General features: G+C 39.2%; 1 protein-coding gene, 1 long non-coding RNA gene and 1 pseudogene across 7 annotated transcripts in view; 2 read left to right on the top strand and 1 right to left on the bottom strand.

Annotated features, from left to right (window-relative positions):
• Window positions 1–14,431, bottom strand: part of Acaca (acetyl-CoA carboxylase alpha) — a 268,630-nt gene that overhangs the window by 185,233 nt on the left and 68,966 nt on the right. Inside the window, exon 1 of one of the 6 annotated variants that reach the window (XM_031350931.1) lies at window positions 9,335–9,382. The exons of the other annotated variants lie outside the window; for them this stretch is intronic. The gene's annotated coding sequence lies outside the window, so the exon portion shown is untranslated. Of the gene's footprint in view, window positions 1–9,334; window positions 9,383–14,431 lie in introns of those variants that run through there. 6 annotated transcript variants of the gene reach the window in all.
• LOC116076887 lies at window positions 4,186–4,543 on the top strand (annotated as a pseudogene).
• LOC116076890 overlaps window positions 8,319–14,431 on the top strand; it is a 17,131-nt gene continuing 11,018 nt past the window's right edge. The window contains exon 1 of the long non-coding RNA XR_004113121.1: window positions 8,319–8,516. This is a non-coding gene — a long non-coding RNA (uncharacterized LOC116076890). The remainder of the gene's footprint in view (window positions 8,517–14,431) is intronic.

The raw sequence follows: 14,431 nt of genomic DNA, 5'->3' as shown, positions 1-14,431 counted from the left end.
TTTTAACCCAGCAAAGATGGCTCAGTGGGTATAGGTGCTTGCCCTGCAAGCCTGAATTCAATATATGGGACTCACATAAGATGGAAGGTGAGAATCAGGAAGCTATCCTCTGACCTATATTGTGCACTGTGGCAAGCATGTCCAAACACACACCATGCACACAATAATGAATAAATTTTAAACTAAAATTTTTAAAGACAAATAGTGGGCCATATGTAGCTTAGTACATCACAAAAGAAATTATAATTAAAATGATCAAATAATTCTTGTCAGGTATTGTGGTACACGCCTTTAATGCCAGAATTCAGGAGGCAAAGGCAGAAGGATTGCTCAGTCAGAGGCCAACCTAGTCTACAAAGTGAGTTCTAGAATAGCCAGAACTACACATTGAGACTGTCTCAAAAAACAAAAACAAACAAAAAATTCTGTATGTCTGAAGTAAGACAGAAACAGACACTAACATTCTAACATCCTGTAATCTAAGGAAATAGAGAGTAAAGGGATACAGAGCTTGGGAGTAGAAAAAGAAAAACATCATGAAAATAAGAAGATCAAGAGGTCAAGTGTGGGAGTGACAGTCTTCATCCCAGCACTCAAGAGACAGGAACGGCAAGATCTCTGTGAGCGCAGGGCCAGTCTGGTCTGCAAGATCTCTGTGAGCGCAGGGCCAGTCTGGTCTGCAGAGCAATTTGCAGGCCAGTCAGAGCTTCACAGTGACACACTGTCTCAAAATAAAATAATAAAATAAAATGATTAAAAGCCTTGTTTCAAGCCGGGTGGTGGTGGCGCACGCCTTTAATCCCAGCACTTGGGAGGCAGAGGCAGGCGGATTTCTGAGTTCGAGGCCAGCCTTGTCTACAGAGTGAGTTCCAGGACAGCCAGGGCTACACAGAGAAACCTGTCTCAAAAAAAAAACAAAACAAAAAAAAAAACAACAAAAAAAAAAAGAAAAGCCTTGTTTCAAATTTTACAGTAGTATTTTCCATTCTTGGTTCCAATTGTAAATGTGAAACTATTTTTTTCTTCATCTCCTGGAATTGCATCTTTTGGAGAAATAGTACCAAAATCTTATGATATTGTTATTGTTTTTTCTAAAACCTATATAGTATTAGCGATTTGAAAAAAGAAAAATAATCATTCTTCTCTCGGTATATCTATAAAGGGTAATGGGTAAGCTCTTTCCTTACCCTTTTCAATGACTTAAGGTAGTTATTTGTTCATTTCTTTGCTTGAAACAAGACCTTACTCGTAGTTCAGGTTAGCCTGGAATGCACTATTATATGTACCCCACAAGCCTCCTGCTTCAACTTTCCTATTGCTGGTATTACCTGGCTAAGGTGGCTCTTCCTAACCCTCCCACCCCACTTCAAGACAGAGTTTTTGTGTGCAGTTCAGGTAGTCCTGGAAGTCACTCTATAGATCTGGCTTAAGGGGGCTCTTCTTAACTTACAGAACTATTACCAACAGGAGGATAGCAACAAGGGACATTCAGAGAATAACTAGTGGCTACTTTACCATACTTAATGAGCCAGCCACATCAACAGCCCTCGGTGTATGCTAAGGTGCCAAAGCACTCTCTGAGATGACATTTCAAACTAGTCAATTTGCTAAAAGATTCATTATTTAAAAAATAAATAAAAGCCTGCAATGAGACCTTAGTGTTTACCTCTTTCAGTAATAGAATAAAGTACTAAAAGCAAAACAAAATAAAACAAAGCACACACACAAAACAAAAAACTTCACCCTTTTCTACTAATAATATGCTTAGTTACCCTGCACTTGTATTGGAACTTTAAGGAGAGTAAAGAAAATAAGCCCTCCAAAAAGAATGACTTGTCCAAGTTTTCAAAGGAAGTTTAAAGCACAAAGAAGAACTCTAGTTTCCTAGGCCTCCTTTCAGTGTTTTCCAACTATATCATGAAACACCTATGGTAACATTAACAAGGTCTGGAAACAAAGCCGCACACACTGCTCTCTGAAAACAAACCTTCCCTTATCTGTCTGCAATTGTACTGGCTAGGCATTCATCTCTTTCAGGTTCTAAGTCTATGACACCAGTGCATCACATGAATAACTTGATGAATTTCCCAAGAATCAGCCTTAAGGGAAACACAACACAAAACTGCACAGTAACACCACATAAATGACACTCTGAAAGGAGATAACCGGTCTGCAGTACAGAGCTCAGGAGTGTGCTGCTGGGGAATGCCTCAAAGGTGTGAGAGGACGATGGAGATATCTGTATGTTGATCTTGACTGAGGTGATCATTACACAAGGATGTACATATGTCAAGACTACAAGTACTATCATGTTTAAAGGATAAATTTTACTATAGGTAAATTGTATTTCAACAAACCTGGCTTCAAACAAGATGATAAAGAAAAAAAAGCAAAAAACAAAAAACACCCTCAGGTTAGTAAGATGGATCAATGATTAGAAGCACTTTGCTGCTCTTCCAGAGTACCTCGACTTAGTTCCCAGCACCCACACAGTGGATCACAACTGTCTATGACTCCAGTTCCAGGGGATCCAATGCCCTCTTCTGGCCTGCATGGACATCTACATGCAGATGTGTATATACATACTCACAGGTACACACACATACATACAAATAAAAGTTAATAAATAAGAAATTTTAATATCTTTCCAATAGCTAAGTAGGTGATTTTAAAGAAAGAGACAATGAATGTGAAGTCCCTAACTACATATACCATGTAAACTGATATGACCCTGCTTTGTGACTATACTTTAAATTTAACAAGTACAACTTTGAGAGGCAAAAAGAAGCAGGGTACGGCTGAAAGCAGAACTGACTAGGTAGCTGTATGACAATAGCAAGAAAATGTTCTCACATTTGGACGCTTCCATCTTTCCTATGGCTCAATAATTATCTCTTCTCCAGTGGCCCAAGGCAGGGTAAGCAATGAACGTAAGCGCACAAGAGAAACAGTAGTGCACTCAGGCATGAAGGACAGCAACAGTAAGGTAACAGGCAAAAACAAACAATGGAGCGTGAACAGAAAGCAGGTTTCCCTCACATATCTTTCCAGGAAGCTATTACAGATTAAGAATCCAGGCAAAACACAAAAAAAGCAAGCAACACAGTGACATAGAATAATTTCTAAGATGATAGTTAAATTACTAAAGGATAGGGCTGGAGAGATGGCTGAGCCGTAAGAGCACTGACTGCTCTTCTGAAGGTCCTGAGTTCAAATCCCAGCAACCACATGTTGGCTCACAACCACCTATAATGAGATCTGATGCCCGCATCTGGTGTGTCTAAAGACAGCTACAGTGTACTTACATATAATAATAAATAAATCTTTGGGCTGAAGTGAGCGTAGTTGGAGTGAGCAGAGGTTCTGAGTTCAATTCCCAGCAACCACATGATGGCTCACAACCATCTGTACAGCTACAGTGTACTCATATACATAAGATAAATAAATCTTTTTTAAAAATTACTAAAGGATAAATTGGTAGCTACTTCAAAATTGAAAAGGGAACAGATTAGCTGCTGTGTTTGTGTATAGTGTTAAAAATTATGAAAGCTATTGTTCTGGTTCTTGCACACCAGACTGAATGAGCTACAAGTCAGGCACTCACACTAAAGCCCTAGGCAAATGGAAGTTAAGATCTTTATCTGACCTTCTGGAGAAATCAGGATTACAGACATGACAGGCAACCTTCTATTATGACAATTATCATTAACATGAGATATTTCCTTTGTCTTAGTCCATCCACATGTACAAAGAGACCCTGAAAAAACTGAGTTAAACTATAGCTACTTTACGAGAATTTAGAAATATGCCACTATGATCTTCTTTTGTTAGAGCACTAAGCCCATCATATCCTCCCCCAAACCCTGCCATCCAACACTCCAGTGGTTAGATTTCAATATATGAATTGGGAACAAAGCAAAAATTCAGGGGCAATGAATATACTAATACACATACATTTTATTATGTAAGTGTGTTTTTACATGTATAAATACAACATATTTTAATATATATTTGATATAATTGTACATTATAATTAAAACTTTTTGATATTACATATAGGGTTTATATATGAACTCAGTTACTTTTTACTTCTTTGATTCTTGGTTTTGTTTAGTTTTCCCTCAAAAGCATGAAAAGGAAGGGATGCTCTCAAACCAGGGAGCCTCAGCTGTGAACAGCGCAGCAATGGCCAAGATTAAGGCTCTGCGCCTGTGCACCAAGGAGGAGGAGCTGTAGAAACAGCTAGATGATCTGAAGGTGGAACTGTCCCAGCTTCACGTCACCAAAGTGACAGGTGGTGCCACGTCCAAGCTCTCCCAAGATTCGAGTCATTCTTTCGCAGATCCATCGCCCGAGTCCTCACTGTCATTAACCAGACTCAAAAGGAAAACCTCAGGAAATTCTACAAGAGCAAGAAGTTCAAACCCCTGGACCTGTGACTAAAGCCAGGCGCCACCAGTGGCTCACCAAGCACTAAGAGAAGCTGAAGACCAAGAAGCAGCAATGGAAGGAGCGGCTGTGAAAGTATGCACTCAAGGCCTGAGACAACAATAAAGTGCAAGATTAACTGGCAAAAAAAAAAAAAAAGAAAGAAAAGAAAGAAAAGAAAAAGAATGATTGTTCTAATGACAATTTTGAAAACTTGGTGATTTTAAATTTATTGTTTTTTCATAATTCTGGTTAACTTTCAGGCAATTTTGTTCAAAATAGAAACTAGATCACAGGGGGCTAGAGAGATGGCTCAGCGGTTAAGAGCACTGACTGCTCTTCCAGAGGTCCTGAATTCAAATCGCAGCAACCACATGGTGGCTCACAACCATCTGTAATGGGATCTGATGCCTTCTTCTGGTGTGTCTGAAGACAGTAACAGTGTAACCACATGCTTGAAATAAATAAATAAATCTTTAAAAAAAAATAGAAACTAGATCACAAAACAAGGCACTATAAACAAAAAAGATAATAGACTGACCTTTAATGACTGCTATCAAGCAAATCACTTAGGTCTTTTTTTAATGTATATTTTAAAGTAAGTGTGTGTGTGTGTGTGTGTGTGTGTGTGTGTGTGCGCGTGTGTACGCGTGCGCGCAGACAATGTGTTTTAAGTATATGTGCCATTGTGCATATGCAGAGGTCAGAGGACAACTTTGGAGTTGCTTCTCTTCTTCAACCCTTCCTTATGTGGGATCAAATTCAGGCTGCCAAGCTTTCTCACTGAGCAATCTACACAGACCACTCACTGGGTCTTTTTGTCAATCTGCCCATAGAAGACACAGGCCTGTAAGATGCCTGAAGCAGAAGCAGAAGCTCTCTACATAGCATCTTCAGTCTAGGAAAACCTGGGAGTTTGGCATCCTCAACAACTCCAGTCTGCTACATAGCAAGAAAACTTGATCAGGTTCCTCTTCTGGCCTAGAAACATACCCTAAAATAGTTTCCAGCAAAACTATTCTCAACAGGGTGCTATTCACTGCAAAGAGCTTTCCTCCTTTACAATAGCTGAAGACACTTAATTTTTGAAATGCCAACTTAATCCAGTGAGCAACTAGGCCCTGACTGAACTCCCTTCATGGACTAGTAGTACCACAAAGACCAAACTTCTTAACATGGCTACACTACCACATCATTTCACATATCTTTTATCCAAATTCTGCATGAAAAATAAGGGTTTAGATATTCAGAGATAAATATACCAGTTTTTATTCATTTCTTACAGAACAAAATCAGAGGCTGCAAAGGGTTCAGTAGTTAAGAGCCTTTGATGTTCTTGCAGAGAATCTGGTTCAGTTCCCAGCACCTACAAACCATCTGTCACTCCAGTTCCAGGAATCTGATACTGTCTTTTGATCTCCACAGGCACCAGACATGCACATGATACACATCTGTACACAAAGGGCAAATACTCATACACATATAATATAAATCTTTAACAATGTAACAAACAAAAACCAAAAGAACAGCCTTTATTTTCTTATAGATTAAAGAAAAATTATCTAAGCAATTTCCCTATAAATTCAAGCTAGAACTAGTGGTAGTTTTCAGATATATGCCACCCTACTAAATCACCTAAAACTTACTTTTGAAGCATGTACTATCTCCTTTTTTTATTTGCAGAATCCTCCATATCAAAATGGCAAATGATAGGAGATTTTTCTCCAGAATTTGGCCTTATAAACATAAACCACAGTCCCACCACCCTAAACCCGCTACAGGCACCTCAAACCTAGAAGAACAGGAGGTAGTATGCAGCCCTGTCTGCGTATTTGGCTGCTTCAGTCACAACAGATGGCCTCAAACTACAAGTGTTTTGTCTACTTTGCCCTTGGTGTTTTCCATTCCCATCTCTCCCCTCTCTTGCATCTTCTCCTTACACACGTCTCACACAGAAATGAGTTGGTTTTCCAAAAGGACTCGGAGGAGTGGGGTGGGAAGAATCTAACCTCCTGTACAGCTAGAAACAGCAGATCTGCTTTAGCTACAGCAGATGTTTCACCAACAGCCACTTTGTTCTGAACATCACTAGAGGAAGGTTCCAGAGATCCTTCCCGGCTGCCAGGAATACCTGACAGGGAGAGCCCTGAGTAAAGAGAAAGCAATACTCACCACAACAACTAAGCCAAGAAAATAGTGGGGTCACAAAAGTCAGAAGGAGGAGCACAGCACAGTCAAAGGGTAGTTTCTGAGATCCAATCAGAACAAATAATGCTGATTAGTACTCTCCAAGAGAGAAAAAGGCAGGCAAGAAGGGGAGGGGGCACAAGCAGGAAGGAAATATGCCCTATAAGGAACTTTGAAAAAGTGAAAGGGATCCTAGGTCTTCAGTGAAAACATTTCAGGGCTCAGCAGCTCTCCCCCACTTTTCCTCCTGCTCACAATAATGGATAAACTCACTGGTGAGGTGGAGCTTGATGATGCAATTGCTCCCTACCTTAAGTGGTTCTCATTGAACATTCCAGTGGAGACAAGTCCTTTAACACATGGGCTCTTTTATTTTATTCGTTTTTTTTTTTTTTTTTTTTTTTTTTTTTTTTTTTTCTAGATAGAGTGTCACTATGTAACCATGATTGGCTGAGAACTTGTTAGTAGCTCAGGCTAGCCTCATACAGCAGTCTGGCTGTCTCTGTTTCCTGACGGCTGGGGTAAAACACTAAGACTACTCACTAAAACCCGATCATAAAGCACGGAGGTGGTACAAAAGAGACATAAAAGACATGGGGAACCCTTTAAGAGGAAAAGAGGACCTGGACAATATTTTGGACAAAAAGGTCTGACTCATTTTACGCAGGGAAAGAAAACTCAGGCTTAAAGAACTAGTAAGATGCATATGTCACTTAAAAATTAAATTTGCCATAGAAATATAAATAATCAATGGTGGAATGTTGCACAGAGTATTTTCCTGATGACATCAATTAAGCAGATACTCATGAGATTGCACCACTGTAGCGAGAGGAAAGGCAGTCTACAGAACAGCCTCCTGAGACAAATCCTCAGGATGGCTATAACTCGTTGGACTTGAGGGCTATAACCTGACTTGACTCTTATGCCACAAGAAAAAAAAAATTCGCTCCAAAATGCTGGATGGTAAGAGCCTAATAACCTTCCAGAGAAGTCCTCCAGATCAGAAGTATACACATGACAGAGAAGACATGTAAAGATAAGAGTAAGCTGAACACATCTTAATTTCTCTTTGGTTTTGGTTTTTGAGACAGGGCCTCTCTACGTAGCTCTGGATGTCCTGAAGCTCACTAAGTGGACCCGCTGGCCTAGCCTGGAGCTCAAAGATCCACCTGCCTCTGCCTCACCAGTGCTGGGATTAAAGGTGTGCATAACCATGCCCAACTTTCTTAATCTAATGTACCGACGTGACCATGGTTGAAAGCCTCCAGGGCTACCTAGCATGACCACCAGCCATAATAAAAAACTGCAAGTCCCAGGTTGCTCTCTATGCCGTTGTGTCATTCCTTCTCTATGAGTGAAGATGGGCAAGCATAGCATTCCACTTGAGAATGAAACTGCCACAGAGGAACCCTTCTATCACTGAACATCTTCATATAAATATGACTCAGAACCCCTTTTACCCCAGCCGTCAGGAAACAGAGACAGCCAAGACTGCTGTATGAGGCTAGCCTGAGCTACTAACAAGTTCTCAGCCAATCATGGTTACATAGTGACACTCTATCTAGAAAAAAAAAAAAAAGAACGAATAAAATAAAAGAGCCCGTGTGTTAAAGGACTTGTCTCCACTGGAATGTTCAATGGGAACCACTTAAGGTAGGGAGCAATTGCATCATCAAGCTCCACCTCACCAGTGAGTTTATCCATTATTGTGAGCAGGAGGAAAAGTGGAGGAGAGCTGCTGGACACATGTGTCCTTGAAGGCTGGATCTTCCAAGTCCCACCCCTTCCTTTATCTCTCTCTGCTTCACAGGTCTATGAGTTGAGCCGCTCTGATCCATCTCTGCCATGATATCGTTTGGCTTAAATAACAGAACCAACCAACAATAACCTGAAACCTGACTGTAAGCCACAAGAAACTTTGGTTTTCTCTATTTTTTTTGGGGGGGGGGGGGCGATGACACATTCCAAGACAAGGTTTCTTTGTGTAGCCCTGGCTGTCCTGGACCTCACTCTGTAGGCAAGGCTAGCCTCAAACTCACAGATCTACCAGCCTCTGCATATGTGCTGGGAATAAAGATGTACAGCACCACCACCACCAGGCAATGTTTCTTCCCTTAAGCTGCTCTTCTCAAGTCGCTTATCACAGTAATAAAAGGCCAACATATGAGGTAGGAGTGTGTGTGTGCATGTTTAGCTTTAAAAGATATTGCCAAATATTTTTCTATAAAGTGTTTTTTATCAATTAATATTCCCACCAATGGTGTGAGAATTTCCTGTACTCTACATTTTTCTTGACATTTAATACTTGAATTTTAGTTTTAGCCTTGTGGTTGGTATAAGAGTTTAATACAGTTGAGTATAATACACATCTTTTAACCCAGCACTCAGGAGACAGAACCAGGTAGTTCTGAGTTTAAAGCTAGCCTGGTCAACAGAGGTAGTTTCATGACAGTCACGGCTACACAAAGACCCTACCTCAAAAACAAAAGAAACTAAAAGTCATGGGGCTGGAGAGATGATGGAAAGTGGTTAAGAGTACTGACTGCTCTTCCAAAGGTCCTGAGTTCAAATCCCAGCAACCACATTGTGGTTCACAACCATTCATAATGAGATCTAACACCTTCTTCTGGTGTGTCTGAAGACAGCTACAGTGTATTTACATATAACAAATAAATAAATCTAAAAAAAAAAAAAAAAATCAGATGTACCCATCACATGCCTGTAACCGCAGTGCTGGAAACATTGGGTCTTCTGGTTGTCAGGTTCAGGAAGAGACCCTGTCTCAAAGTAGTAAGGCAGAGTGACATAACAGATTACTTGTTATCTCTCTCTAGATTCTACACGTACACAGATGGATGGAAGAATATACCCACGCATACCCATATGCATACACCACACATTCATGTATACATACACAAGTCACAATGAAATAATGGACAAATAATAAAAATATATCAAAACTTGAAGGATTTTTAGAGCATCTAATGGCTAGACAGAAAAATGGATACACAATGTAATAAAACAAATATAGAAAAAATGTTAGTGGTAGAATCTAGGAACTGAGATGTAAGTGCTCTCTGAAGAATCTTCTCACTTTGCTAAGTGCCTTAATTTAATTAAATTTGCTAAATATAGCAATTCTAAACAAGTGTACTAGAGCTATGTAAAATTTGGTGGCATTAAGGGAAACAGTGAAAGATACACAGGAATGTTACCTTTGAAACTTCTAAAAGTATAAAATTATTTAAAAATAAAAACTTTAAAATATTTTAATAATACAAGAAAGTGTTACATTAAAAAACTGAATTGTGTTTTTACTAGGACATCATTTTTAATAAAATTTACTATTAGGTAGTAAAAAGTTAAAGAAAATATTAAATGGTGATTATTACTTAATGAAACTACTTTAGATTTTAGTTCCTTTCTATACTTGTCAAAGTTCTAACTTCTCTACAATGAACATACTATTTTTAATAATTTAAAAATATAAAACAGTAAATGCACACATCACTTGTGTATTTATGCCAATGGAAAGAAGTCAGGAAATAAACATATGAAATATAGGAGAAGGCTGGAGAGATGGCTCAGCGGTTAAGAGCGCCGACTGCTCTTCTGAAGGTCGTGAGTTCAGATCCCAGCAACCACATGGTGGCTCACAACCATCCGTAATGAGATCTGACGCCCTCTTCTGGGGTGTCTGAAGACAGCTACAGTGTACTTGCATATAATAAATAAATCTTAATTTAAAAAAAAGAAACATAGGAGAAATATAAGATAGTTTTACTTGTAACAATCACACAGCTTTATAGAAAAAAACTCCTGAGACTGAAATATATACATGGTCACAGACAGCTCCTGTTTTTCAGAACAGAAAGAAGGGAGGGTAGGCGACAGAGAAAGCAGACTATTACCCCCAGCAAGAGCACCACATCACAGATCTCATAATGACCTTCTCTGTCTACTCACTACTACAGCACCATGGCAACCGGGAACCTCAGAATATTAAGGAAAAGAGCACTGAAAGAAAATTTGGAAAGCTGCTGGGGAGAAGGAAGAAAACTTAGGCAACCCAAATGAGAAATGCTAAGAGAAACATAAAGCACCCTCACAGGCCTAGCTATAAGCAAAGGAAGAACAGCAAACTAGAGCCAGTTCCCTGTGGTAAAGCTGAACACAAATGAGGAGGGAAAGGCATGCGATTTTAATAATGCTTATTCTTGGTGTAAGAACTCTAAACTGACAGTGCTTTCTGCAACCAAGCCTTTCAACACTAAATATCCAACTTTTATGCCAAACACTTACAAAAATTCCCTGGTCAAAACATTTTATCAAACTAGGCACAGTGGCACAATTTTGTAAGCCTAGCATGTATTCAAAGGCAGCCTGGGCTACAATGTAACTTCAATAGCCTGAGCTTCATAATAAGACCCTGTTTCAAAACCAAAACAAGAAAATTATCTCAAATAAGGGTTCCTTGATAATAAAATCATTCCAGCACTTAGGTGCTCAGGTAGGATTTTTTTTTTTAAATTCAAAGACAACATGGGCTACATAAGACCACGTCTCAAGTAAATTTATAAACAAACATTTGAACCACATTATATTGGGTGTGGCACATTTTATATTCCTGAAAGCTATTATTTAATATTATATCTATCACCAGGTTTTAATGAAGTCATTAAACTAATTAAAGTCATAAAACACAAGGAGTTTAAGGTGATAGTAAATAAAAAGGGAATTTTTATTTCTTTCTATGCCAAACAAAAATAGTTTAGCTAAAACTAAAAATAGTTCTTTTGGGGCTGAAAAGATGGCTCAGTGGTTAAGAGCACTGCTCTTCCAGAAGTCCTGAGTTCAATTCCCAGCAACCATATGTGGCTCACAACCATCTGTAATGGGATCTGATGCCCTCTTCTGGTGTGTCTAAAGACACCTTCAGTGTACTTTACTTATAAGTAAACTAAATAAGTCTTTAAAACAAAAGTTCTATTCTTCATAGATTTTAGTGAAAATGGTCATCTTCATCAAGACTATGCAACTGACTACATTGTTAGTGTTAAAGAAATATCAAAATGGTGTCTGCCACTGCGCAGCTACAGAGCATAGAATGGTGTCTCCCTTTCTTTTCTTTTTTAAAGATTTATTTATTATTTATTTATTATAATAACACTGTAGCTGTCTTCAGATGCACCAGAAGAGGATGTCAGATCTCATTACGGGTGGTTGTGAGCCACCATGTGGTTGCTGAGATTTGAACTCATGAACTTCAGAAGAACAATCAGTGCTCTTACCTGCTGAGCCATCTCACCAGCCCCCCGGTGTCTCCCTTTCTTTTTCCTTGCACCAAATAATCACTAGCAATCATACACATATTTCCATAAATTATTAACTTCTTTTCAAGCAGGTCCCTGTCCCTATCACAAAAGGTAGCATATAAGAGTGGGATGGTAATATAATTAAGAAAACTAAGCCAGACCAGATGTGGTGCATAAAGCCCTTCCACATTATTTTAAGGTGTTGAATACAAAATCGAGGTAGAATTTCAAATATAAACATGAAGGAGACTCTCAGTATCCTAAGAGGTTAAAGACCAAAATGTGGGGAATACCCTGCTTATAATTGGACTCTAACCAAGAATTCGGTATACTAGCTGGAAAAACTGTTTACAATCTTGTTTGATAGCATGGGTTGACATGTGGTTTAAGTACAAAATAATGTGCCTTAAGTGGCATCAGAGAAACTACCAAAACTAAAACAAATAAGACAACTCTATTAGATACCACCAAATCACATACTAGTTACCAAAATTAAGATGTACACATTTAGTCTTTTAAGTCTTTCTTAATTAATTCTATTCAATTAACTAATGGCTTTCAGAGATATAACAACCTAACTATAGCTGATAAGCCCAGGTTGATCTTACCTAACAATAAAAAGTCTAAACAGGGGCTGGAGAGATAGCTCAGAGGTTAAGAGCACTGACTGCTCTTCTAAAGGTCCTGAATTCAAATCCCAGCAACCACATGGTGGTTCACAATCATCCATAATGAGATCGGACGCCCTCTTCTGGTATGTCTGAAGACAGCTACAGTGTACTTACATATAATAATAAATACATCTTTGTGAGCGGGGCCAGAGAGAGCAGAGGTCCTAAATTCAATTCCCAGCAACCACATGATGGCTCACAACCACCTGTACAGCTACAGTGTATTCATATACATAAAATAAATAAATCTTAAAAAAAAAGTCTAAACAGTTCTTCAATGAAACCTGCCTGGTCCCATCAAGTTCTAACTATTTCTCAAGCTCTTGTTTTCAAATACTTGGAAGATAAAGCTTTTGTTGACTCTAGAAAAGCATGATGCATGTCTTCTCCATCCCTAGGAACGTCTATTTTCTATTCCAGCTCATCCATCAGACCACTAAAATCTTTACTTAGCACCTGAAATGAAGCTCACAGCCATTATTCCACTTTGTTTCAGAGGCCTCTGGTTAATACTCATGAAGAACGGGTCTGTCTCTTTAACCTCAATCAAGGGTAAAAGATCAGGCTATTATTCATTCTAGAAGTTGCTAGTAAACTCAACCAGTTTCTACTTAATATTCTAAGAGTGAACGCAGTTCTTGAATCATTATCTTCATTTTCCTGAGAGGAAATGAGTTCAAGGAAAAAATTATGGATTATCAATGATCACATACAATTTAATTAGCTACAGATATCATTGACGTCTTCTCATCAAAGAAAAAATTAAATTACTCCCCAAAACACTGCCATATCCACAGATAAAATGGATCAAGGAAGAAACCTTGTTCTAGTTGGAACACTAGCTAAGAAGTCAGTGGAAACTGGCCTCTGCCCAGGCTGCTGATCACACTCCTGCCCACGAGCAACCAACATGAGAGCTGTGGCAACAATGAGGCATCCGAGATCTTCTTAGGCAGTCATGCCACTGGCCACACAGCCTCTGCCTGACAGCCATAGACCTTGGGAATGGCTTGGCACCTACACACTGCCTCAAAATATCATCAGCTGAGTTTCCTGTAATAGCATTTATTGCATCATTGCCAAACTCAATGTCCTAATTCAACAACTGAACACTATGTTTCATACAAAAAGACAAATTTCTCAAAGAACAGTGTGACTTCAAAGATTTAGCATGAAGCTAGTGTTTCTTAATAGAAGACTATGACATTTTGAGACTTATCCTTGGTCGTATGGGATGAAATGCTACATTACAAAAGTAGGGATGGTAGTGGTGTTGAGACAGGGTCTCCCCATATAGCCTTGTATGTCCTGGAATTCACTATGCAGGTCGAGCTAACCTCAAACTCACAGAGCTCTGCCTGCCTGCCTCTGCCTCCCAGGTGTTGGGATTAAAGGCATGTGTACCAACACATCCAGACCTATTGCAAAACTTTTAGTACCTCTGTCCTCCAAATGTGATTGGTCTCAACAGTTCACAACTCCCACACACTTCCAAATGACATCGAGGGGAAAGATACCACCAGTACTCACCTAAGGGTCAACCAAAGTTAGTCATAAAGCAGCAAAACATGTTTACATAAATCTGGATTTCTAGTCCCTGATGCTAATGCTTCTTTTTGACCCCAGGTTAGATATAATACTTTGTTCATTTACTCTAAAAAGCCAACCTTATCAGAAACACTTGCAAAAGTTTAAAAGAAGAGAAGAGAAAAGAAAGGAAAAGAAAAGAAAAGGAAAGGTTGTAGGAGCCAGGCGGTGGTGGGGCACGCCTTTAATCCCAGCACTTGGGAGGCAGAGGCAGACGGATTTCTGAGTTTGAGGCCAGCCTGG

This window comes from Mastomys coucha, unplaced genomic scaffold, assembly GCF_008632895.1.
Source record: "Mastomys coucha isolate ucsf_1 unplaced genomic scaffold, UCSF_Mcou_1 pScaffold5, whole genome shotgun sequence".
NCBI lineage: Eukaryota > Metazoa > Chordata > Mammalia > Rodentia > Muridae > Mastomys > Mastomys coucha.
Note: the sequence above shows the minus strand (reverse complement) of the source record. Positions and strands in the feature narration are given on the sequence as shown.